Source organism: Scyliorhinus canicula, chromosome 22 (assembly GCF_902713615.1).
Source record: "Scyliorhinus canicula chromosome 22, sScyCan1.1, whole genome shotgun sequence".
In the NCBI taxonomy this organism is placed as follows: domain Eukaryota; kingdom Metazoa; phylum Chordata; class Chondrichthyes; order Carcharhiniformes; family Scyliorhinidae; genus Scyliorhinus; species Scyliorhinus canicula.
The window spans coordinates 5,311,303-5,338,828 of record NC_052167.1 but is presented as its reverse complement, the minus strand read 5'-3'; the positions used below and the strand labels follow the sequence as shown (position 1 = coordinate 5,338,828).

General features: G+C 49.0%; 1 long non-coding RNA gene across 1 annotated transcript in view; it reads right to left on the bottom strand.

Annotated features, from left to right (window-relative positions):
* Positions 1 to 7,203: 7,203 nt before the first annotated feature.
* Positions 7,204 to 27,526, bottom strand: part of LOC119956211 — a 200,437-nt gene continuing 180,114 nt past the window's right edge. Inside the window, exons 2-3 of the long non-coding RNA XR_005458607.1 lie at positions 9,092 to 9,270; positions 7,204 to 7,383 (exon numbers count right to left, since the gene is read on the bottom strand). This is a non-coding gene — a long non-coding RNA (uncharacterized LOC119956211). The remainder of the gene's footprint in view (positions 7,384 to 9,091; positions 9,271 to 27,526) is intronic.

Genomic DNA, 27,526 nt, shown 5'->3' with positions numbered 1-27,526 from the left:
CCTCAGTACTGTCCCTTTGACAGTGCAGCACTCCCTCAGTACTGACTCGCTCACAGTGCGACACTTTAACAATATTTTAACAATCAGAAAATGAACGATTGGAGCAGCAGTAGTGCTTCGGAAACAGCTCGATCATAAAAATGCATTTTGCTCACAAACGTCGTTTGGAAATGGGTCTGTATTTCACATCAGTCCCACAGCAAAACAATTTACTCATGTCTGGCTTCTGATTGTGGCCCAGCAAGACATTCAGTTCTATCAGCTGCAATGAATTCAGTGGTTCAAAGAGAACATCTACCACAACCTTTTCAGAGCAACTCGTGATTGGCAACCAGGCAGTGGTTAGCACTGCTGCCTCCCAGTGCCAGGGCCCCAGGTTTGACTCCTGGCTCGGGTCACTCTCTGTGTGGAGTTTGCATGTTCTCCCCGTGTCTGCGTGGGTTTCCTCCGGGTGCTCCGGTTTCCTCCCACAAGTCCAAAGAGGTTCAGTGGATTGACCGGACTAAATTGCCCCTGAGCGTCCAGGGGGGAGGGCGGGGTGGGCAGATGAGTGTACTTAGGTGGCGGGGTTGAAAGGTTGGTGCAGACAAAATGGGCCGAATGGCCTCCTTCTCCATTGTGGAGATTCTATGATTCCATGAAATGATGTACCATTGAGTCCAATATTCGCTCTTTAATTCATGGAGGCAGAACAGGTTGTTTGTTCTCTCTCCCGGATGTGTGAGTGGATGGGGGGGGGAGGATGATATTTACCGGTCGTCTTGCTTGAATGAATCACGTTTGCAGTTCCTGGTTGTCAAATCACCGACTTTGGTACGTTTGACAGGCAACATCCTGCTGACAGTCAATCAGATGGCAGGTACAGGACGGCAGCAATGGAGCCACGGATGAGAGCTTAGTTTTCCAGAACCATCTTCTGTCTGTCAAAAAAAAACCCCCTTGCTTTGCGACAGCTGTGATTTTATATTTCCCCGTCTTTCTGCCTCTGCCCGCTTTCGGCCAATGAGGGACTGCTCAGCTCTGCCGCTTGAGAACATCTGACATACGTGTTCTGATTGAAGATGCCAGGCAGCGCAGTAAACACGGAAATCAGTCACAAGCTACAGACTCAAAGTGAACACAATCAGGCGTTTGACAGACCTCTGGAAATATTGAAGCTTTTGAGGAAATAGCTCCGTGACGGCGTTGAGGACCAGTTGAGGACAATAGGTCGAGAGCATTTTCTGTAATGACCGTCCATCCATGATGCCGTTTAAGTGTCTGCCAGCAATTGGTAACAATGTCGGTCTGAGCAGCAACAATTTCTTGCAAAGTGCTCGGGTAGTTTCTTTCGTCAACTGCCTGTTGTGGTGACTATTGTGTCTTCTGCTTGGGCACACGTAGCTTGATAAGATGGTCCTTGTGAGAGGAGAGTCTTAAACCAGAGAGCCAGGGTAGCGAAGGAGCGGGAATCGGCCCTCAAGCTTGCTCCATCACTTCATGAGTGTCGCTCGTCCTCTCCTACATCCCAATGCCGTCCTTGCCAGTAATTCAGATCTCCAAATATGACTTCACGTTCCTCTTAGCTGACTTCACGCCGATAACCTTCTAGGGCACTGGGTTCCAAGTTCTCACACACGATCCCGAGTGGAGCCTCCGATGCGGCCTGGCCAAATGATCGGCGGGGCCAGCCTCTCTGGCTGGGGGCCTCCTTTCTTCCGTGCCGGCCTCTGTAGCCCTGCGCCATGTTGCGTCGGGGCCGGCATGTTGAAGGAAGCCACTGCGCATGCGCGCGTTGGCGCCAGTGCCATTGCTCATGAGCGGATCCCGCAGCGTCCAGTTCATGGCAGGATCAGCACCTGGAGCGGCGTGGATCGCTCCAGCGCCCTGCTGGCCCCCTGTAGGGGCCAGAATTGTGCCTGAGGACCTGCTGATGCCGCCGAGAAACGCGACGGCGTTTCTGACGGTGCCAACACTTAGCCTCAGAATCACAGAATCCCGTCCCAGCTCACTTGGTGTTGAAAGCTTTCAGCTCATCTCTTCTGAAAGACTATAAAATCCCTCCAACATGGCACTTTGGCTGTTTTTAAAAATGGTTCTGAGTGCCTATATCGTGTGTCGGTCACTCTTGGTGCGAAACAGATCTCTCTAATTTCGCCTGGTTTGCTTGTTTTAAGCCCTTGCTCCGACCAGTTAAATTACTGACCCAGTCTTTATCCAGTGGCTGGATTGGATTGGATTACTTTGCAGTTCAATCTGGCTGAGCAGAGAGAAAGAATTCTCCAAAGCCCGACTCCAAAATCGAGGACGTTCCTCGGGCGGAGAATGGCTGCCCGACCCCGAAACCGGGACAGGCGCCTGTTTGACACTAGTTGCCGATTCTCTGCCCCCTCCAAATCGGCGTCATCAGGACGCGTGCCCCGTGCAGTCGCATCCCCCGTCGGAGCGCCATCAGCCGGCCCACCCGTGATGCTCCGCCTTCGATGGGCCAAATTCCCGACGGCAAGGATATTATTGCAGGTGATATTATTGCCAATGGGGGGGGGGGGGGGGGTGCACACATTGATGTGTGGTGCAGGGGGAGTGCCAGTTAAATGTCTGCAGCGTTGTGGGGGGGGGGGTGGGGGGGGGGGGTGATAGAGCAGAGGGAGAGGAACACATTCAAAGATTGGCAAGTGGTTGGGGGAACCACCGATACTTCAGTGATGGGGGAATGGGCTGATCTGGGTCCCCTTTAAGGGTGAAACCCTGATCTTTTGGTTGCTGATTCTTTGAGACCCCGCCCCACCAGCATGACTGGTGATTTAAGGAGAAAACTGATACGTACAACTGAAGAGTTCTATGCCAGGTACATAGATACATAGAAGATAGGAGCAGGAGGAGGCCTTTTGCCCCTTCGAGCCTGCTCCGCCATTTATCACCATCATGACTGATCATCCAACTCAACAGCCTAATCCTGCTTTCCCCCCATAGCCTTTAATCCCATTCTCCCCAAGTGCTATATCCAGCCGCCTCTTGAAAACATTCAAAGTTTTAGCATCAATTACTTCCTGTGGTAATGAATTCCACAGGCTCACCACTCTTTGGGTGAAGAAATGTCTCCTTATCTCTGTCCGACATGGTTTACCCTGAATCCTCAGGCTGTGACCCCTGGTTCTGGACACACCCATCATTGGGAACATCTTCCCTGCCTCTACCCTGTCTCGTCCTGTTAGAATTTTATAAGTCTCTATGAGATCCCCACCTCATTCTTCTGAAAGGTTTCGGCATGTGCCGGGCAGTTTGCCAAATTGTGGCAAGATTCAGCCCAATGTTTTATCAAATAGCCGGGATGGATATTGTAGAAACTATAGTGGGATGTTAAGAAGTTAATAAGCCAATCAGAGAGCAAATCCAGGGGTTTGAAGACCTGCTCTGATTTGTGAATCTCTGAACTTGCTGTTCTATGGCTTCACCTTCCCGATTATATCAACAAAAACGATAGATATGAACATTAATTATCCATAAGGTTTGTCTCAGAGAGGAAGTAATCGAGTGCAGTTTGAGGTATTTAAGACCTTTATTATGGCCCATTTGGTTGAAAACTCAGTCACTGCTGCTTCCGGGTACAGCTGTGATTTGAAACATCTACCTCTGTGTTTCAGAGGCTGAAATAATCCAGATGTTGGTTTTGATCAACGGCTGAAAAATGAAAAGGATATTAACGTCGAAAACAATTTATCATTTTCTAGTAATGTAACTAATACTTTGTTTGACGGAGCAATTAAACCTTTCTTCAAAAAGAATGATTAAAAACCACTTTTCACTGTCAAATATTGATAAATGTCTTGTACCCACTGATGCATTTACTGTCGCTTCAACAATAGAACTGGGACTACGGAATCCAACTCCCCACCCTCATACACACTGTACCCCATCCAACTCCCCACTCTCACACACACACTGTACCCCATCCAACTCCCCACCCTCACACACACACTGTACCCCATCCAACTCCCCACCCTCACACACACACTGTACCCCATCCAACTCCCCAACCTCACACACACACTGTACCCCATCCAACTCCCCACCCTCATACACACTGTACCCCATCCAACTCCCCACCCTCATACACACTGTACCCCATCCAACTCCCCAACCTCACACACACACTGTACCCCATCCAACTCCCCACCCTCATACACACTGTACCCCATCCAACTCCCCACCCTCATACACACTGTACCCCATCCAACTCCTCACCCTCACACACACACTGTACCCCATCCAACTCCCCACTCTCACACACACACTGTACCCAATCCCACTCCCCACCCTCACACACACACTGTACCCCATCCAACGCCCCACCCTCACACACACACTGTACCCCATCCAACTCCCCACCCTCACACACACTGTACCCCATCCAACTCCCCACTCTCACACACACACTGTACCCAATCCCACTCCCCACCCTCACACACACACTGTACCCCATCCAACTCCCCACCCTCACACACACACTGTACCCCATCCAACTCCCCACTCTCACACACACACTGTACCCAATCCCACTCCCCACCCTCACACACACACTGTACCCCATCCAACTCCCCACTCTCACACACACACTGTACCCCATCCAACTCCACACCCTCACACACACACTGTACCCCATCCAACTCCCCACTCTCACACACACATTGTACCCAATCTCACTCCCCACCCTCACACACACTGTACCCCATCCAACTCCCCACTCTCACACACACACTATACCCAATCCCACACCCCACCCTCACACACACACTGTACCCCATCCAACTCCCCACCCTCACACATACACTGTACCCCATCCAACTCCCCACCCTCACACACACACTGTACCCCATCCAACTCCCCACCCTCACACACACTGTACCCAATCCCACTCCCCACCCTCACACACACTGTACCCCATCCCACTCCCCACCCTCACACACACTGTACCCGATTCCCACTCCCCACCCTCACACACACACTGTACCCCATCCAACTCCCCACCCTCACACACACTGTACCCAATCCCACTCCCCACCCTCACACACACACTGTACCCCATCCAACTCCCCACCCTCACACACACTGTACCCCATCCAACTCCCCACACTCACACACACACTGTACCCAATCCCACTTCCCACCCTCACACACACTGTACCCCATCCAACTCCCCACCTTCACACACACACTGTACCCCATCCCACTCCCCACCCTCACACACACTGTACCCCATCCCACTCCCCACCCTCACACACACACTGTACCCAATCCCACTCCCCACCCTCACACACACTGTACCCCATCCAACTCCCCAACCTCACACACACACTGTACCCCATCCAACTCCCCACCCTCACACACACTGTACCCCATCCAACTCCCCACAATCACACACACACTGTACCCCATCCCACTCCCCACCCTCACACACACACTGTACCCCATCCAACTCCCCACCCTCACACACACTGCACCCGATCCAACTCCCCACCCTCACACACACACTGTACCCCTCCAACTCCCCACCCTCACACACACACTGTACTCCATCCCACTCCCCACCCTCACACACACTGTACCCCATCCCACTCCCCACCCTCACACACACTGTACCCCATCCCACTCCCCACCCTCACACACACACTGTACCCCATGCAACTCCCCACCCTCTCACACACTGTACCCCATCCAACTCCCCACCCTCACACACACACTGTACCCCATCCAACTCCCCACCCTCACACACACACTGTACCCCATCCCACTCCCCACCCTCACACACACACACTGTACCCCATCCCACTCCCCACCCTCACACACACACTGTACCCCATCCCACTCCCCACCCTCACACACACACTGTACCCCATCCAACTCCCCACCCTCACACACACACTGTACCCCATCCCACTCCCCACCCTCACACACACTGTACCCCATCCCACTCCCCACCCTCACACACACACACTGTACCCCATCCCACTCCCCACCCTCACACACACACACTGTACCCCATCCAACTCCCCACCCCCACACACACACTGTACCCCATCCATCTCCCCACCCTCACACACGCGCACTGTACCCCATCCCACTCCCCACCCTCACACACACACTGTACCCCATCCCACTCCCTACCCTCGCACACACACACTGTACCCCATCCAACTCCCCACCCTCACACACACACTGTACCCCATCCCACTCCCCGCCCTCACACACACACTGTACCCCGTCCCACTCCCCACCCTCACACACACACACTGTACCCCATCCCACTCCCCACCCTCACACACACACACTGTACCCCATCCAGCTCCCCACCCTCACACACACACTGTACCCCATCCCACTCCCCACCCTCACACACACACTGTACCCCATCCAGCTCTCCACCCTCACACACACACACACTGTACCCCATCCCACTCCCCACCCTCACACACACACTGTCTCCCATCCCACTTCCCGCCTTTTCACAGAGCATTTACTTGCAATTGCACAGCTGCTATATGTGATATTTATGACTACGCCGATGGATAGAGTTGGTGTAAGACTGAAATCTGTACATCTACAAGGATGAAACACTGTGACCGTTTGCGATGGGATCTCTGGTAACTCCACACTCTTTTCATATCCCTATTTTACCAATGAATGTATTGATAAAGGGGCCCAACACAACACATTTGCATCTTTGCCTGGATTCTTTGGCGCTATGTGCCTGAAGACTGGACTTTATGGATGGGGTAATGGAAGTTTAGGGATGTTAATTCCAAACCTGAAGCTTGGTTTAATCTGGGTCAGGTACGCATGCTGTAAACTCAACTCACAGATCTGTCATTTTCCTCACTCAGTACTGCCTGCCTTAAAAATGACAGGTCAGCTTCTGTTTAAACTGGATTTATATGTACCTCATTGACATAGGCGAGAGAAGGAGAGAAAGAGAGAGGAGAGAGAGAGAGAAATCTGAAGCTATTACGCAGTCCATTAGAATTTATAATATCATACTCTCCACTAGGTACAGTTAATTTACATTTCTTTTCAAATGCATGATGATGCTTGGAGGTTTTTTATTTACTCATAACACTGTATTTCCCTCAGCTCTGAGCACTATTTTATAGGGGTAAGATTCCCGTACATTAATTTCCTTCATATGATTCTCAAACCTTCTACTTAACCTTGGCAAGTTTGATTTATGTGTTCCTGGACTCGGCTGATGCTTCCTGCCTGATATTTCAAACATCTTTTTATTAAATTCCAATTCACAGAACATGATTTTTCTCATTTAGAACCATCAAACCAAAGAAGACGAGAATGTTGACAGTTTAATTTTTGTGAACGCCGGGCACAGGAGTTACGATGCGCTAAGCTGATTGCCTGCAGAAAAAAAAAAGATGTAATTAGCTTTCTACCCGGGCTGGGCCAGGGAGAGGAGCCACCAGCTGTTCGCAGGGTCTCCCGACAGATCGCTGGGGAGCTGTAAAGGATATTATTGCAGGTGATAAGATGGAGTTTTCTGCAAAGGCACTGACACACAGGCCGCTATTTAATTCACTCTTTCAACATCCCTGTTCTCTGTTAATCGCCGAGGCTGTTTGGCCTCGTGTTTAGGTAACCTCTGCTCAAGCAGGAATGGGGGAACCTGCACAAAGTATTTCTTGAAGCTTGTGGCCGGAAGGTAAATGTGGGCAATAACGGGCTGGGTGCCGGCTGTGCTCCTGGCCGATGCTCTGGCGCTTTCACGTTTTAGAGTTAGATCAGCGAGCGAGACACTGACAAGCGCAGTAATCACCCCGACTTTTCTGATGATATGTTTGAAAACAAAACCGCCACCATTTCTCAGTGAAAGATTGTGGTAGTCACTACTGATGTATTATACTGTATATATGGGTTTTACGGTAAGGCCCCTGTACTACAGGTACAGGTACAGGGGTAGATCCATGCCTGCTGGCTCCGCCCAGTAGGTGGAGTATAAATGTGTGTGCTCCCCATACAACAGCCATTTCGTCAGCTGCTGTAGGAGGCCACACATCTCTGTGTAATAAAGCCTCGATTACATTCTACTCTCGACTCGTCGTAATTGATAGTGCATCAAAGATGGGGAGGAAAGCAAAGTAATCAAGCTTGAGTTGCATTCGGAACATCTTGCCTGGAATCAACAAAAAAGGGGAAACCTGTTTGATATAATAAAGCTTTCAGAGAAATTAAGGCTTTTATTCAGCTCCCCCCCCCCGCTGACTTTTATTAGAATTTTTTTCCTAGCGCTGATGTGTTGCTTTCCTCACATCCCTCATCCTGTCAGCGCTGAGGACAGGAGGAACTTGCATTTTTATAGCGCCTTTCCCGACCACAGGGGGGTCCCAGCTGGTGCAGCAGCTTTTGGAAGCGCAAACACAGTTGCAATGCGGTCAGGATGGCAAAGGTGCACGCACAGCAAGATCCCACAGGGTTGCATTCACATCCCCTTTAACTACTTCCGCAGTTGGATAATGTTGCCACTGGCGTGAAGGTGGTTCTTCTTTTGATGAGGGCAAAGGTGCATATAATGAGTTCGCTGAAAATGTGGGATCAGAGCAAGGAGGGGCCCTGTGCAGACAGAGCTCCTCGTCTTGGAGAATGATGCTGAACACAATCCAATGAATACCTGAGGGTCAGTCTGCCATGGCAGGCTGGAGCCTCCGTGAAAGCAGGTACAAATTAAACTTGTATGAAATACAGCAGAATACCAGAGCAGGAGTCATTCGTAGCCCCAGGTGCTGCAATATTACTGCTGCTGATTCAACACCCTTGCTCTTTCTACATCAGTAGCATGCAGTCCAGAGAATGCTATTACACAAAGCAGGAATGTAAATGCTTTATGGGCTTCAGTCAAAACCCCAAAAGGCTGCCATCCAAACTCCTTCCTTTGACTGAAAAGCTAGAATATCTACACAAGCCGTAGATGTAACATTTCCTGAAAATTTTCTGTTGTAGAGAGAACACATTAGCTGGATTTGTAACACCCATCATTTAAAATGATCTACAATGGGCGTAGCTGTGGCTTTTACCTTTGTCTCTGTCCAAGAGAAGATTTGTAAACCCTAACCTGTGCCATCCTGCTGGTGCGTCCTTTCCTCCGTCCCCTCTCTCGGCTGTGACCCACTCGAAGCGTTTGGTCGTCCTGATTTGAATTAGACTGTTCCCACCGCACTGCTTCTTCCTGCTTGGATAGCCCATCTGTTCCAGCAAACTGGCCTGGCTGTATCTGGACTACATCTTGGGGTTCTGCTTGAAGTACATGGGATATATAATCAGCTCAGAGAAGAATGATTACACACAGGCCGGGTTTTCCAACCCTCCCCCCCCCCCTCAGCGGGACGCTCCGATCGGGCCAAAGGCTACGCCGCCCCCATGGCGGGTGTGCCAGCGATGTGGGTCGGTGAGCAATGCAAATCGCAACTGATTTTGGAGGGACCGGAAAACCCCGCCATGTTGTTCGCAGCACGGAAACCGGCGATTTGGCACGGGTGCACAATGGTCAGCACTGTTGCTTCACAGAGCCAAGGACCCGGGTTCGATTCCCGGCTTGGGTGACTGTCTGTGCGGAGTCTGCACCTTCCCCCCGTGTCTGTGTGGGTTTCCTCCGGGTGCTCCGGTTTCCTCCCACAAGTCCCGAAAGACGTGCTTGTTAGGTGAACTGAACATTCTGAATTCTCCCTCTGTGTACCCGAACAGGCGGCGAAATGTGGCGACGAGGGGATTTTCACAGTAACTTCATTGCAGTGTTTTAAAAAAAATAAATTTAGAGTACCCAATTAATTTTTTCCAATTAAGGGGCAATTTAGCGTGGACAATCCACCCAGCTTGCACAGCTTTTGGGTTGTGGGGGTGAAACTCACGCAAACACAGGGGAGAATGTGCAAACTCCACAAGGATAGTGACCCAGAGCCGGGATTGAACCTGGGACCTAGGCGCCGTGAGGCAGCAGTGCTAATCCATTGTGCCGCCGTGCTGCCCTATAGCAGTGTTAATGTTAGCCTACTTGTGACAATAATAAAGATTCTTTTTAAGAATATTATTAGAATTTGTCAAAGCTGTTGTTTACCCTCCATGTGTTCCCCATCCCAACCTCATCCCACCCGATCAACTCCCAACCCACCTCATCCCACACCATCACCTCCCCCCCACCCACCTCATCCCACCCGATCACCTACTCCCGACCCACCTCATCCCACACCATCACCTCCTCCCCACCCACCTCATCCCACCCTATCACCTCCTCCCCACCCACCTCATCCCACCCGATCACCTCCTCCCCACCCACCTCATCCCACCCGATCACCTCCTCCCAACCCACCTCATCCCACCCGATCACCTCCTCCCAACCCACCTCATCCCACACCATCACCTCCTCCCCACCCACCTCATCCCACCCGATCACCTCCTCCCAACCCACCTCATCCCACACCATCACCTCCTCCCCACCCACCTCATCCCACCCGATCACCTCCTCCCAACCCACCTCATCCCACCCTATCACCTCCTCCCCACCCACCTCATCCCACACCATCACCTCCTCCCAACCCACCTCATCCCACCCTATCACTGTATCTTTCTATTCCTTTCTCCCTTGTGAACGTATCCAGCCTCCTCTTAAATGCATCTTCTCTATTCACCGAAACTATTCCCTGCGGCAGAGGGTGTTATGTATTTTATAAGCCACAGAGCTAGGCTGAGATGACACTAGAGCGTTCAGGATCTTTACTGACTTAAGTTTTACACACTGGTTCAAAATGTCTGCTCCGCACCGGGAGCTCCACAATCTCCCCACGCTCTGGGCAATTCTCGATTAGTTTTCTCACCGACTATCTTGAATTCCTGGCTCCCAGTTTCGATCCCCCCCTGATACAAGTATAAACATCTTTGTTTCTCTGCTCAAACATGATTTTAATCAGGTCATCGCCCAGTCTTTTCTTTTATAAAATAAAAGTGTGCAGCCAGTTTAATGAGTCTGAACCCAGTGTCAGAAGGATAAGGTGCCAGGAATCATTTAATTCTTTTCCCTCCTCAGAACGATAGGATTCGATGCAGAGGACAAAAGTCAAGGTCCGTTTTTGGGCAGGTTTGGTGGGGTGTTACTTGGCAGCATCAGCATGGAGGATCACCCCTCTATTCAATGGGACTTTGCAATTATTCCTGGCCTTGGGGAGTTTCTTACTGACAAGGTCACACTCAGATTGAGCTGATTGGCCCAGCAGATTCTCACAGATTGGGATGGCAGTCCCCATCTCCCACCCCCTCGCCCTTCTGTCTCCCCACCCCCTACTTTATTGACCCGACCCTTCATTTCCCCCCCAACCTTGTCGGGCGCCCCACTCATTCCAATGGGCAGACCACCCCTGGGCCTGAATCAGTGCTAACATGGCGCCCGGGAACACTGGCACTATTAGTGCCCCTGGCACTGTCAGGGACCCCAGGTAGCACTGTCAGAGTGCCAGGCTGGTAATGCAAAGGTGCCCGGGTACTGGGGGTGTACCAGGGTACTACACTGCCCTGTCCCCAACCACCCAGGGGTCTCGAGTGGCCTGCAAGCCCCCCCCCCTCCCCCAAGGTGCCGTTCCGCCTGTTCCACGTTTCTGTGGACCAATAGTAAACGGTGCTCTGGCGAGGTCACGCAGGCGCAGCCATTGACCCCTCAACACTGGGTGAATCCGGCGTCTGAATCTCGGACAGTGAGGGTGAGATCCAGATGGCGCCGGGCGGAGCCAGTCCGATGACTCACGATCGGCCCAGCGCCTGGTGCAATCCCAATTTGGGGCTCACACGCGATTCACCCGTTGAGTCAGGTTCCGCGCTGGCACAACGCAGTCACTGAATCACACACATACTTTATTCAGAGAAGTTATAAAAATACATTAAATCACCATTCAAAGTTGACATTATGTAAGGTGGAAACCAAATAATTTAATGTTACTTGTTACATATGGTTAATATTTACCACACTCATTACATGTCGGGCATACAGTTGTCGAGTTATGTACTCTGGGATAACACAGGCTGCAACTGGATGCAGCTTTAATCAAAAGATACTCCACACCTTGAAGTTAGTTCAATCTTATTTATTGAACCAGTAGCACAGTTAGCACAGTTCTCTATGAGTTGGACTCTCTGCTAACCTTAATGTGGTTACTCTGTCTGACTGAACCAGACTAGCTCTCAGCCACGTGCTGGAGGTGTGATACTGTACATACACCCTGACTCGCTCTGTAGATGTTCATCAGTGGAAAGAGGTGGAGTGTGAGTGCCTCGTGCCTTTTATAGTGAGACACCACCCCTGAGCGTCCTGCCTGCTCATTGGTCATGTCTTGTTCTCTGTGTTCATTAGCTGCCTAACACGGATAGTGACGCAGGGCCGGGATTGAACCATTAGCTGCCTGTCTGTATATCATTATCTGCATGTCTGCATATCATGACACAGTCCAAGAGTTTTTGCATAGTCTTCAGCCCCGGGGTCTACTGTCGTTAAAGGGTTGTGGCTGGTGGTCTTTCCACTGTGTCTCTGTGGCGGCTGCCCCGAGTTTGGTGCATCCCTCAACATGTAGTCCTGGACTTGGATATTGTGTCCAGTCTTCAATACTTGGCCGTGGGAACTCTGCACTGGAAAACCAGCAGTTTTTAGACAGACCAAAGAGCATCTTTCGTTGAGTTGATGGTCCTCCAGCTGCAGTTGATGACTGAAGCACGCACATTTGGGCAAAGGGATATTTGGGAACGACATTGCATCAGAAATGCTGAAGAAGATGACTTGATAAAGGTGGCTCGTTGGCTGAGGCAAGTTATGTTGCCTCAGCCGAGTGCAGATTTACTTCATCCTCAGACTGGGAGATCAACTGCCTTTCGATGGTTCTAGGTAGCTTCCCGAATTCAATCCGTTTCCTTCTCTCTCTTGCATTTCATTGCAACGATAGGCAGATTACTGACTCATATTCTAGACTGCGGCACAGGTTGTAAGATCATGTTGCCTTGGGAACAAGCTGACTTGGTTCATCTTGTATAGACTCGGCCTCACCTATCTGAAAGGTCACCAGCTCCCGAGCTAAGCTTCAAAAGAGATCTCAGAAAGAAGGACACATAGAGATGATAATATAATTAATGGAACAGAGTCACTAGCTTAACAATCAGGGTAATTTGACAAGACAATACACACTCTGAGTGAAGGGTAAACGTAGGACATGGGGACTGGGAAGAATTGGGCATCAGTGGGTGTGTCGGGTTGGACGTGGTGGGGGCGGGTCAGGTTGGGTCGTTCGAGGGGGTAGGGGTCGAGTTGTTGAGTGGGTTCCAGCCAGGTGGGTTTCTGGTTGGGTTGCTCTGGCGGTTGGGTGGGGTGGGGGGAAGGGGGTGCAGTAGGATTAAGTCCAGTCATGCTGTGGGGGGAAGCTAACTGGATTGGAGCGGATCTGGGGGCGAGGTTGAGGGTGGGCGGGGATTCCCGTTGTGGGTGGGAGGTCGAGGGTGGAGAGTACTGTGGGGAGGAGGGGTCCCATGTGGGGTCCCATGTGGGGTTGGCACTATGGTGTGTGTCTCATGCAGGGCATGGGCTGGGTCTGCACCGATAGAACAATCTGACGTTGGGCGGCAAGCTGACGCAGTGGTTAGCATTGCTTTTATTTTAAAATTTAGAGTACCCAATTATTTTTTTTTCCAATTAAGGGGCAATTTAGCGTGGCCAATCCATCTACCCTGCACATCTTTGGGTTGTGGGGGTAAAACCCACGCAGACACGGGGAGAATGTGCAAACTCCACATGGACAGTGACCCAGGGCAGGGATTCGAACCTGGGACCTCAGCGCCGTAGGCGAGGATCCAGGTTCGATCCTGACCCTGGGTTACTCTTTGTATGGAGTTTGCACATTCTCCCCGTGTCTGAGTGGGTCTCACCCCCCACAACCCAAAGATGTGCCGGGTAGGTGGATTGGCTATGCTAAATTGCCCCTTAATTGGGAGAAAAAAATAATTGGGTACTCTAAATTTTAAATAACTTGAAATTAGCGACTTAAATCACTTTGTCGAATAGTTGTCCAGGGGACCTCCGGACAATTGCGGGTAAACCCTAACCTGGGAATGCCCAAGAGGGAATCCCCAGAGTATCTTTGGGGTACCCCCCAAATCCGATACTTGGGAGTCTGGAAGCTACGGACCAATATTTCTGATGGTTTGCTCTTGTAGCCCATTCCGAGGTGATAGCAGTTCACATGCTGCCTGTGATTTTTTTTTGCCCCCTCCATGTTCAATAATGTATCAGTGAGAAACCCCGCCAGTATCACGAGATTACTCTAAACTTCAGCTTGGCTATTGTGTTAGCTGTTTCATTGCTTAGTTAAAAGGTCATGGGTTCAAGTTCGGTGCTGAGACCTGAATATTAATCAAGGCGGATGTCACAGTCCAGCACCCAATGGGGTGCTGCATTGCTGGAAGTGGAGGTATTTGGATGAGAGGTTAAACTGAGAAAGAAAGACCAAAGGATTTGTGGTTTATGTGACATCATTTGTAAACTCTGGAACCCTCAAAGCACTTTACAAAGTGTCATCATGGAGATGTCGGCTGTATCCATCCCTCCAGTTGACTGTGCGAGATCCCATGGCACTATTAGACGAAGACCGGGAAGATCTTCCAGCGCCCTGTTCAACATCCCTCCTTCAATCAACACCACGACATTTGAATGAATCGATTGTTCCTTTCATTATTCTTGTAGCGTCTTGCTGCCGACCAAATTAGTTGACAGGTTTTCTTATAGAACAAGACATGGAAAATAAATCATTGCTGTTGAAATGTTCGGGATGTCCTGAGAGGGTGGCTTGGGGAAAGTTTGAAAAAAATGAACCAGCTCCTTTTGGATAACTGGGTGTGTCCAAAAACTTCAAAGAATTCCTTGAGTTGCGAGCACTGTGAGCACACATATAGATTCCTTACGTTTAATTCCAAACAGTTTGAAGCTTGTGTAAACTACACACAGTCCTGACTGAACCTGTTTTATTCTCGTTTTAACCTGAATTTTGCAACGGTGGTTCCGAGACACAAATATTTCCATTTCAAATCCAACATTAACTCCCCACTCCCCCCCGCCCACCGGCCGCCTACCCACGACAGCACTCCTATCAGGAGAAAACTCCAACCAGAATCTTTCCACCTTTGCTGTTTGTTAAGTTTCCACTGGTGTGCCACCCTGACTGAACAGCATTTCTTCTGCTGGCCTGAATTGGAAAACCTTTTTCTTTTCGTCTGGAGTCAGCATTGTGTTTTTATGGTTTGACATTTACAAGAACCGGTAATCTTTCTCATAATCCATTTGACTGACTATTTCGGGCCTCTATCAAACAGATTTACACCCTCTATAATATCTCCAAACTCTGCAGCTCCCCTGCAATATTCCGTGATGGACACTCTCCCACATCACTGCACGATGTGGCATTGCATCATCACAAAGCTACCTGCAATCAGGCTGTAATGAACTTCAATTGGCTTTATTGGTTGGCCAATTGGAGTATGAGCTCCCTCAATGATAAGCACCTGTGTAGGCTTTGTGAGCCAGTCTTAAGTTGACTGGACTGCTAGCAGCACTGTTTGTAGCTGCTCCTGTAATATCGTTATTGTAAATAAATATTGGTGTGGTGACGGAACTCCTGCCTCCCGTGGATTACTACACAGGCATTAGGTTTTTTTGGATTGTGAAATTGTAAATGTCTTATGAGGAGAGATTGGAGAAACTGGGCCTGTACCTCCATAGGTTCGAAGAATGAGGGGTGAACTCATTGTCACTTATAAAATCCTTACAGGACGTGACAGGGTGGATGTAGGTAAGATGATTCCCCTGGCAGATGAGTCTAAAACCAGGGTACATAATCTAAGGATAAGGGGCTCAGCCATTTAAGACTGAGGTGAGGAGGAATTTCTTCACTCAGAGGTATTAAATATTTGGAATTCTCTTCCTCGGAGGGCTGTGGAAACTCAATCAATGAGCATGTTCAAGACAGAAATTGATAGACTTCTGGAGACAAAGGGAGATGGAGATAGTGCGGGAAAGTGGTGATCAGACAGACGATGAGCCAATTATCTAATTGAATGTTGGAGCAGGCTGAACACTAATGTTCCTGACTTTTTACGTGAAATGAAGGGGTGGGCTTCCCTCAGGACTCCCGCCCATACACCAATTTTACACTGGGTGCGGGCAAGGCCTCAGATGGGAAGCCTGACCTTGGGCCAGTTGAGGCCCTTGCACCAATTCATGGCCACTTAACGAGTATTTCCCACCTAGCCTCAATTTTAATGGTGGCGGGAACATTGAACCACTGTGGAGAAAGGCTGAAAAGAATGAAAGTTAGATGGTGGGCAGTAAGGGCTGGGGCGCTTCCATCAAAAAAAACCCTTCTGACTGAGAAACCGCCCCCCCCCCCCCCTCCCCCCCCCTTAAGGTTCGGGGATCTCCTGACCATCCTCCACCTGCCGGCCTTTTCCCAAGACTCCATACGCACCCCTCCCCCCCTCCCACCACCCACCCTCCAGCTGCTGACCTCCAGGCCTTCCCTACCCTCTCTGACATTGGTCCCCTTACTCGTAGCTTGTCCTCCAGCTCCAACACTTAGGCTCAGGCAAATTGGTGTAGTTCCTCTTCTGTCCACTGCAGCACTGTCACTTCAGGAACTAGAGAGCTGGCGGCCATTCAGAGTACCTCCCGCAGGCGGGAGAGTCGCCACCATTGGAAAAATTTAGGCCGATGTCGCTGTGATTCCTGGAGAGAGAAAGAGAAACCAGTTGACCATCTAATTAATCATTTATCAGAAGAAACAGAATGGACAAGTGTGAACAGATTGAAGAGAAGATTATAGTCAAGGGTAGGTCACCCTTGGTTAATCTAGTTGAATTTTTTTGAGGAGATCATGCGTAGGGTCACATGATGGGGGTATCAATGGATATTGCCTAGTAGGCATTGGATAGGGTTCTGAACAGGAGATTATTCTCAAAACTGAAGGCGTGTGGAATTGTACGTAACCTTGAGGCTTTGGGTTGGTCAATAGTTGGGAGGTGAGATAGAGACTAAGGGTTAAGGGTTAAGGATGTGGCAAATGAAGTCTCCAGGGAACTGCGCCGGTGCCCCTGCTTTTTGCCATATACAGTAATCAGTTGATGAGGGAATAGACGGTTGTATTTTTAAGCTTTGTGCTGAGGCCGATAGGGAAGACACAGAATAGCTGTGTGAGAGTAGGCAGTGACGAAGGGATCTGAATGAACAGGCAAAGCTGAGGCAGATGGAATTCAAGGTGATGACATCCACCTTGCGTCTGGGAAAGAGGAATCTGATTTTTTTTTTTAATGGCGGGGCAATCACCAAGAGCTAATGCCCCAAGTGTAAACAAAATAATTAATGAGGCTAATGGAATGTTGGCCTTCATCTCAAGGGGCAGGAATTTAAAGGGAAGTCCCAAAGTGATGCTACAGGTGTTGGTCCAGGTGTACTGTGCTGAGTTTCAGGTACTGGAACACTGGGAAAGATATATTTGGTGTTGGACTAGTTGGACAAACCTGGCTTCGCTTCAAAGGTAATTTGGACAAACTGAATTCTCCCTCTGTGTACCCGAACATGCGCCGGAGTGTGGTGACTAGGGGATTTTCACAGTAACTTCATTGCCATGTTAATGTAAGCCTACTTATGGTTAACTGGTTTCTCTTACTCTCTCCACGAATCACAGCGACATCGGCCTGAATTTTTCTCATGATGGTGGCTCTCCTGCCAGCGGGAGGTACTCTGATTGGCCGCCAGCTCTCCAGTGCCTATTGTGACAATAAAGATTATTATTATTATTGAGCAACAATCTAATCAAAGCCGAGAAAACAACAGACATTCAGTAGGATAGATATGGAGAAAGCTGTTTTCTGCGCCGTGGTGTCCAGATTGTAGGTCAGCGAGGTGTCAAACGCGGAAACACTTTTTCACCCAAAGGGTGGGAATCTGGAACATTCTCTCGATGAAATTGCAGTGGGTTGGGGGAGCAATTAAAATGTTCAAGACCTGGGGTGGCACGGTGGTGCAGAGGTTAGCACTGCTGCCTCACGGCTCCGAGGACCCGGGTTCGATCCTGGCCACAGGTCACTGCCCATGTGGCGTTTGCACATTCTCCCCGTGTCTGCGTGGGTCTCACTCCCACAGCCCAAAAGATGTGCTGGTTAGGCAGCTTGGCCAGGCTAAGTTACCTCTTAATTGGAAACAAAAAGAATTGGGTACTCTAAATCTATTTTTAAAAAAATTTTAAATGTTCAAGACTGAGATTGGTAGCTTTTTGTTAGGTAGGGATATCAAGGATACAAGTAAAAGGTGGGGAAACGCAGTTGAAGTATTGTTCAGTCATGACCTAATTGAATAGTAGAGATGCTCAAGGGGCCAAATGGCCTTCTGTTTTCACCCTCCAATGGACGTTAACCAGTTACAGGGGAGGTCCTTATAGGCAGTGGTTTAATGTATCCACATATGTGGGACTCTGGGATTAACTCCTCATCCATTGTACCAATTCTTCAATCCATATAATCAGATCAAGTCATTGGCAATGGAAATTGAGCAGGAATGTAAGTATGTTGGTCGAGGCCGAGGTCAGTGCAAAGGGTTGTTTGAAGACATGTTATTCCTAATCTCTACAGTGAAACTGGTTACCCCCAAGTAGTAAGAATTCCTGTTGTGGCTCAGGTGGTGCGACCCTCTTACCTTTGAGGAGGAAGGACGGTAGCATTGTGGATAGCACAAATGCTTCACAGCTCCAGGGTCCCAGGTTCGATTCCCGGCTTGGGTCACTGTCTGTGCTGGGTCTGCACATCCTCCCCGTGTGTGCGTGGGTTTCCTCCGGGTGCTCCGGTTTCCTCCCACAGTCCAAAGATGTGCAGGTTAGGTGGATTGGCCATGATAAATTGCCCTTAGTGTCCAAAATTGCCCTTAGTGTTGGGTGGGGTTACTGGGTTATGGGGATAGGGAGGAGGTGTTGACCTCGGGTAGGGTGCTCATTCCAAGAGCCGGTGCAGTCTCGATGGGCCGAATGGCCTCCTTCTGCACTGTAAATTCTATGATAATCTATGAGTCAGTGGTTTGTGGGTTTGATCCCATGCCAGAGTCTTGGCGACAAATTATGGTTCACTCTTCCGGTGCAGTACTAAGATTGGATGGATTGGATTGGATTTGTTTATTGTCACGTGTACCGAGGTACAGTGAAAAGTATTTTTCTGCAAGCAGCTCAACAGATCATTCAGTACATGGAAGAAAAAGGAATTAAACAAAATTCAATAAACAAAATTCAAGAAAATACATGAGAATACATAATAGGGCAACACAAGATAGTGCTTTCTCTCCACAGATGCTGCCAGACATGCTTGGCATTTCCAGCATTTTCTGTTTTTATTTCAGATTTCCAGCATCCGCAGTATTTTGCTTTTGTTCTGCATGAACACAAGATGCCTCTTCCTTCTCTTCCTGTGCAGGTCATCCATTACTTTCAGAAACACAAAGGCCGGGATTCTCCCCTAGCCGGTGGGGCGGGCTGTACCTACGCCGAGGATCGGCATGAATCACTCCGGCATCGGGCCGCCCGGTAGGTGCGGAACCCTCCGCTAGGCTGGCACCGAAGGGCTTGGCGCCGTGCCACCTGCCGCCGAAGAGCCTCCGCCGGCCGGCGTGAGTTGGCAGATGCGCGGGAGCGCCAGCGTGTGCTGGCGTGATCCCAGCGCATGCGCAGGGGGGTTTCTTCTCTGCGCCGGCCATGGCGGACGTTTACAGCGACCGGCGGGAAGCGAAAGAGTGCCCCCACGGCACAAGCCCGCCCGCAGATCGGTGGGCCCCGATCGCGGGCCAGGCCACCGTGGGGGCACCTCCCGGAGCCAGACCCCACTGAGGACTCCGCAGGCCACCTGCAGAGCCAGGTGCCGCCGGTAAGGACCTTGTTTGATTTACGCCGGTGGGACTGGCCGAAAACGGGTGGCCACTCGGTCCATTGCGGAGCGGAGGATCGATGGGGGGAGGGGCACTGCCAACAGCCCCCGACTGGCGCGACAAGATTCCCGCCCCCGGCGATTCTCCGACCAGGCGGGGAGTCGGAGAATTCCCCCCCAAAATGTTTCAACGGGAAGACTTGTAAAAAGAGTACTCGCCTCCCTTGTTTCTTGAGGAAATGCAAAACTACAGTTCTTCACAGTCCAGGCCTGATAATCTCACCCCTGAGCTCAAAGACTCTTAATAAATTAGACCGATGCCTGGGTGGAGATCAGGCGGGAGGTGATAAACTTCGATTGTCTTCTGTGGTTTGTAATGGATGGCGAGAGATTTCACCGTGGCATTTGGTGAATAACAGGAACATCTCCAAGAGCCAGAAGAAATACTCTTTGTAACAAAAATACGGAGTAGCAGCTCTTTAATCTCACAACTAAATGACTGCTGCATTGACTGGTGGAATGGCAGCCATAATACTTCAAAGCCATTTCATCGCATCTGCGACTCTGGGAGATGTTTCTGTGACAGAGGGTAAGATAAATGGAAGTCTTTCTTCGCCGTTTGCGACGTCACCCCAGTGGAAACGTCAGGAAAGAGAAAGCTCCTTTGTGGCACTTAACACCAGTGTGTCAATTTGACAAAGTATAAAATAAACCAGCCGGCGGCATGTTACAAATTGCAGAAACTACAGGCTGATGGCAGGCAAAGTGTTACAATCCATTCGATTTTAGGGCTGTAGTGTGTTTATACATCTTTGTGCAAATGGAATATTCTCAAAGGCTGTCATACCCACGTTGGTTTGAGCTCAGAAATGGTCCAAGGCACATAGTGAATCTGAGCTCCTTAAATCTGTTGCACATCTCGAATCAGATAGTGGCAGTCTTTTAGGCAAATAGGAATGGGCAATCAATGCTGGCCTAACCAGCGACGCCCACATCCCGTAAATGAATTTTTAAAAGGGTTGATGTTTTATAAGGTCACAAAGGAGTCCACACCGAGTTATTCAAAGAAATTTAGTTTATTTACAATAACTATTACATACATCACACAATAGATCCCAACCGGCTCTGCCTTGCTGGTGACTAACTGGCCAGCTTTATATACCATCTAACTATACATTGTTTAGAGGTCCCCTGTCTCGTTAACGGGGCTCATGTTCTGCAAGGCTCAAGGTAGAGTTGAGATAACCCAATTAAGGGGCAATTTAGCGTGGCCAATCCACTAGCCTGCACATCTTTGGGTTGTGGGGGTGAGACCCACGCGGACATGGGGAGAATGTGCAAACTCTATGTGGACAGTGACCCAGGGCCGGGATCAGACCCGGGTCCTCAGCGCCGGGACCCAGTACTAAACACTGCGCCATCTTGCTGCCCCAGATCACAAACTTTAATAATGGAGTTCTCCTTTATACTCAATATGGTTACACCAAGTTTAAAGTAATAGAGGGAGGACTTGATACATTTTTTTTCATCAAATCCCAAACTAATGAATGGGGTAATAACCCCCACGAGCTGAGGGTTAGAGGCCTAACAGTGGAGCTCCGTAAAATCAACCGACAAAAGCTGGCCAGGAAGCGAACAGGCATTTTTGGATTAGATGTACTCTCAGCTGCTTTGCGGCTTTACATTTACTTGTGGAATAAACCAATCTGTTTGAAATCCTCTTGGGACTCCTGCGATTGTAATAAATGGTAAGATTGTATTTTTGTTATCCAGTCCAATTTTCAAATCCAAACATATAAGAGATGAGCTGGAGGAATGGTACCTATTTTAAATTTTCAGACCCGATGTATATCCTGACACAGACATGGGGAGAATGTGCAGACTCGCACAGTCAGTGACCCAAGCCGGGAATCGATCCTGGGACCCTGGAGCTGTGAAGCAACTGTGCTGCCCTTTCCTCCTATTGGACCAACCCTTTGGTCACCCGTCCTTGAGCTGCTCAGCATCATCGTTGTTTCTGGCCATGGTCCTGTGAAGCGCCTTGGTAAAGATGCTACGGAAATGCAATTTATTGTTGTGTCTTTCAGTACTCGGATTTCCACTCTAAAGAAGAACGATAGCGACACTGGCATGAAGTCAGGTGCTTTCTTTCAGAGTAGAGCTGCAGTTGTGCATTGTATTTACATTTTATATGGTGGATGAATCGAAAATAAAAATTAGATATTACGTTTAATGTTGGAAAGATTGCAACCATAATTTAGAAAATGGACATAGATCACGTAATGGTGATTCACAATGCAGTGGTGAGCCAGAATAATTATATTTACAATGCACCCCAGTCGAGCGTGGTGTGGCTCCAATCTGCGCGGTGCTGAACAGCTCCTGTGGAAACCTCCACAAAGCACGTGCATACAATTGACAACTCTCAACTCTTTGCTTTTGCAGAGGTTGCAGGTTCTGAAGGCGACACTTGACAGCACAGACACAAAGTGGATAATCCCACATGTCTCCGCCTCTTCAGACACTCCAACATTCCCCGATTTGGCCCCTTTCGCAAGCACAAGTGGATATGGTCCCTGTACTCTTGACCCTCTTTCAACCAATCATCTCAGGCAACTTTACAATCTTTTAACATCAGGAAATCAACCACAGCGGCATGTGTGAGTCTGCCCATAGTGAACGGAAAATGAAATCAGACAGTGTTCCTTTCTCAATCAGTTCCATATTACAACTGGCAATTTAATAATGATTCACATTACCTGAAATTCTAACTTTCCCGTTTGCTAAGCAGGGTCAGGGTGTCGCAGAAAGTGTGCGGAGTGAATGTCGACAATGGAATGTTGTTTTTGCTGTATCAACAGAAAGAACTTACGATAACATCCTTAACAAAGTAAAATGTCTCAATGTCTCGCAGGAATGTAATCAAACAAGATTAGAGACCAAGACACGTGGTGACCACAAGCCTGGTGAAACGGATAGGTGTTAAGAGAGCTATAGTGGGGGAGTTCTAATCTTAGGATGCAGGCACCTTAAGGGACGGCTAGTTGAAACCTGAACTGAAATTGGACCAGCGCCACTGCAGGGAGGTTTGCTCATGCTGTTGGGTGGGGTTCAAACTAACTTGGCGAGGAGTGGGATCTTAAGAGAAGGTTCAGCAGGGTGAGATGCACAGCCAATTAAGTCACAAAGGAGTTTGGCAAGATTGGATGGTATTTATTTTAATACAATGTGTCTGATGAGCAAGGCAGATGAGTTAAGGGCACAGATTAAAACATGGGGGTCTGATATAATTGACGTCACTGAGATATCGTTGAGAGAGGGGCTGGATTGGCAGCTTAATATTCCAGGCTATCAAATCTTCAGGTGAGACAGGAAAGGAAGTAAAAGAGGAGCGGGTGTCACAATTTTGGTCAGGGAATCAATTGCAGCAGTAAGGAGAGTACGAAGTCTTACAACACCAGGTTAAAGTCCAACAGGTTTGTTTCAAACACTAGCTTTCGGAGCACAGCTCCTTCCTCAAGTCATCTATATGCACGATCTTCCTGGAGATCCTCTCACACTTTGAGCCGGCAGTTTGCGGTGTTGATGGTAGCCATGATGTGGAGATGCCAGCATTGGACTGGGGTGAGCACAGTAAGAAGTCTTACAACACCAGGTTAAAGTCCAACAGGTTTGTTTCAAATCTCTAGCTTTCAGAGTACTGGGCTCCAAAAGCTAGTGTTTTATTCCTTATTGTAGGAAAACCCTCGCTATGGGAACAGGTTGAAGTCTGCCTCGTGCACCATTAGGATGTGTAAAGAGAAACAACCAACAATAAAGGTGAGGCTGGAGTTGGACAAAAGGAGAGATTCCAAAGGGTTGGAGTAGGTTTCAGCGACAGGGAGGGGCTGTGCCATGGAGGGATTTAACAACAAGGATGAGAAATTTTAAATCAAGGCACTGCCTGGCTTTGAACCAGTACAGGCCCACGAACACTGGGCAATGGACGAATTTAGTGCAAGACAGGATATGGTTGCAGAGTTTTGGATGAGTTTATAGAGGGTTCAGGGTGCAAGACTAGCCAGGGGAACACTGGAATAGTCGTACCTGGAGACAACAAAGGTCTGGACGAGGGGTTCAACAGCAGGTGGACACACCTTTCGTTCTTCCAATCCAATAATAACACACTTTGATTTCCATAACACCGTGCCAGGTCACTGAAACATTTAGAAGGGCTCCAGACAATGGACTACTTTCTGCAGCACAGGAGCTGTTGTGTGAGTGTTGAGATGCTTTTTTTTTTATTGCAGTCTTCATCTAGATTTGGGAAGCACCTCATCTTTGAGGCAATTCCTGACGTTACTGTTATTTTGTGGGCCCAGTTGATTTTTTACAAATCGGCTGCTGATCTGCGGAGGAACTAACTTGACCTTCCGAGAGCCGAGAACAGCGATATGGGCTGCCTGTACTTTGAAGGAACAGCATCAATAGATCAGACATTTCAAGCGATTGGGCTCTTTTGTGTTGCTGTTACGTCTCGCTTCTAACTGAATAAACATCAGAGAGCAGATGTTGCAGTTTTGGAGTGAAAGCTGAAAAGGAAAGCTGCAGACAGAGTCCTGGACTAAACGATAATTAATCTGGCTATAAATTTCACAGCAAAATTATGGTTTTGGAAGGTAGAAAATATGATTGAAACCCAGAACCACAGGATAGTTGATGGAGCTGATATGATGCTATGTGACAACCTTCCCCGGTTTTCTGTTCTTTTCAGACTCTCAATGGTTAAGGGGGTAATTTGATCAACATTTGCAAGTTACTGAGGGGAACTGATGAAGGTAGATAAGGAAAATTATTCCGCTTGATTGGGGAGGGGAGCCTTGACGAGGAGCCAATGCCAGATCTTTCAAGAGTGAAATTAAGGAAAAGGATTTGATCCGTGAATGGTGATAGGAGCTGGGAGCTCTGTTCTACAAACTACAGTTGATGCAAGACCAGTTGTTAATTTTAACACTGAGAGTAATAGATTTTTGTTCACCAAATGTGTCAAGAGCTATAGTTCAAAGCTGGGCGGTACAGTGGCCAGGGATCCGGGTTCGATTCCGACTTGGGCCACTGTCTGTGCGGAGTCTGCACGTTCTTCCCGCGTGTGCGTGGGTTTCCTCCGGGTGCTCCGGTTTCCTCCCACAGTCCAAAGATGTGCAGGTTAGGTGGGCTTACGGGGATAGGGCGGAGATGTGAGCCCAGGTAAGTCGTCCTTTCAGTGGGTCAGTGCAGGCTTTATGGGCCGAATGGCCTCTTTCTGCACTGTAGGGATTCTATGGGTATGGGGAATGAATTCACACATCAGCCATAATTTATTTGAATGGTTAAATCATCACAATGGACCAAATGGACCCCTCCTGTTCCTATGAGGTTAGCTTATTCATATATCTATCTATATATATAAAAATACGCATGCATAAAATAATATCTAATATTAGCACTAATGTACTGGGCGATGGACACAGAGGAAAGACGGATCTTCCTTATCAAGGATAGAAATTTTCAAACATCTGCTGTTCCCATTTTGAATTTTCTGTGTTTGCAGTTTTCAATCATTTTGTCTCGAGTGGTTAGATTATGTGTTGTTTCGTTACATTAAAAGTCTGCCCCCCAACTCGCCAAAACAACATTACCACCTTATTTCTTTCCAACGCAGACAGCTTTTTCTCCTGACCTCATTAATGAAGGTCTGAAGCACATTCGCATCGTGGAAAAGGAGAAATGAACAGAGTTAATAATGTTGCGGCAGTTAGTGCATTATGTGAGGCTCAATTAAGTGTTCTCTTACTCAAAAGCCCTCCCCGCCGTACCATCTCCCCCCCCCCCCCCCCCCCGCACCAAACACAGTTCAAGCTGCTTCAATGGTGATGTTCAAACAGCTGCTGTAGCCCTCCAAAGATTATTAAAAAGAGAAAGTCAGTGCGCTGGCACGATTCAGATCGCGATCTTCCCCCACTTAGTGCAATTAGTGCCCCCCTCCCCCCCATTGTGCTGCACCCAATTTTCCCGACTTGGGCTTAGCTGAGTACTGCGATCAAGGGGGGGGGGGGGGGTAAACGGTCCTTCAGCACTCACTCCCAGGCACGTTTGGAGAAGGGCTGCAAGAGAACAGTCTCACGATTTTTGGAGGATGATGTAAGGAGACTTTTGGACGCGATGGAGGAGAGGTGGCCGACTGACCTACCCGCCTGTTGGCAGGAGATCCCCAAGTAATAATAATAATCTTTATTATTGTCACAAGTAGGCTCACATTAAACACTGCAACAAAGTTACTGTGAAAATCCTCTGGTCGCCACATTCCGGTGCCTGTTCGGTACACAAAGGGAGAATTCAGAATGTCCAATTCACCTAACCTGCACATCTTTCAGGACTTGTGGGAGGAAACTGGAGCGACCGGAGGAAACCCACGCAGACACGGGGAGAACGTGCAGACTCAGCACAGACAGTGACCCAGTGGGGAATCGAACCTGGGACCCTGGCGCTGTGAAGCAACAATGTTACCCACTGTGCTAACGCTTAACGTAACCATCGCTGGCTGGGAGGTGGTGGCAGCTGCAGTCAATACTAGCAGCATGACCAGGCGGACAGGGATCCAGTGCCGGAAGGCGATGGACAACCTCCTACTTTGCTGCAAGGACTGGCAGCCCCGGGTGACGCAGAGATTTCTGGAGTTCATTCCTCTCTGGTTTGATGGGATCTGAGATGGCAGATGATAGGCAACTCCTACAGACTCTGCCGCACGCGAGGCAGTTGGCGTACTCCTCCTGATGGCATCCGTCCATCTTAGACGATGATCGACTGCGCCCAAGTTGTACGTGATTTCTGGATTTTTTTTTTTTTATAAATTTAGTGTACCCAATCATTTTTCCAATTAAGGGGCAATTTAGCGTGGCCAATCCACCTAGCTTGCACGTTTTTGGGTTGTGGGGGCGAAACCCACGCAGACACGGGGAGAATGTGCAAACTCCACACGGACAGTGACCCAGAGCCAGGATCGAACCTGGGACCTCAGCGCCGTGAGGCGGTTGTGCTAACCACTAGGCCACCGTGCTGCCCTATTTCTAGATTGACCATCTGTTGTGGCTGGAGAGGCTGGATTTGGCAGTGGCAGTTCCTTCCCCAGCTGACACTGGTGACTAGCATTACCACCAGCAGTAATTTCCCAGCTTTCGCTAAGTGTCAAATTCCCCACTCATTACCTTTTTATACATGAAAATTCCAAGTTGTCCGCCACCCATGGTTCCGTGGTTAATAGATAATGCCAAACTCTCTAAAACAGTTGGACATTCACCAGTTAATAATGCACCTCGAGAACACAGATGGTAAGAAAAACACAGAAAACAGAATTGTTTACTGATGGAATATTTAATTTCTTAACTGACAGACCACTGTGAATAATAAAAAGAAAGATTGCTGATGTCTTATTTCCTCTTACAACACCAGGTTAAAGTCCAACAGGTTTGATTCAAACACGAGCTTTCACCTGAGGAAGGAGCTGCGCTCCGAAAGCTCGTGTTTGAATCAAACCTGTTGGACTTTAACCTGGTGTTGT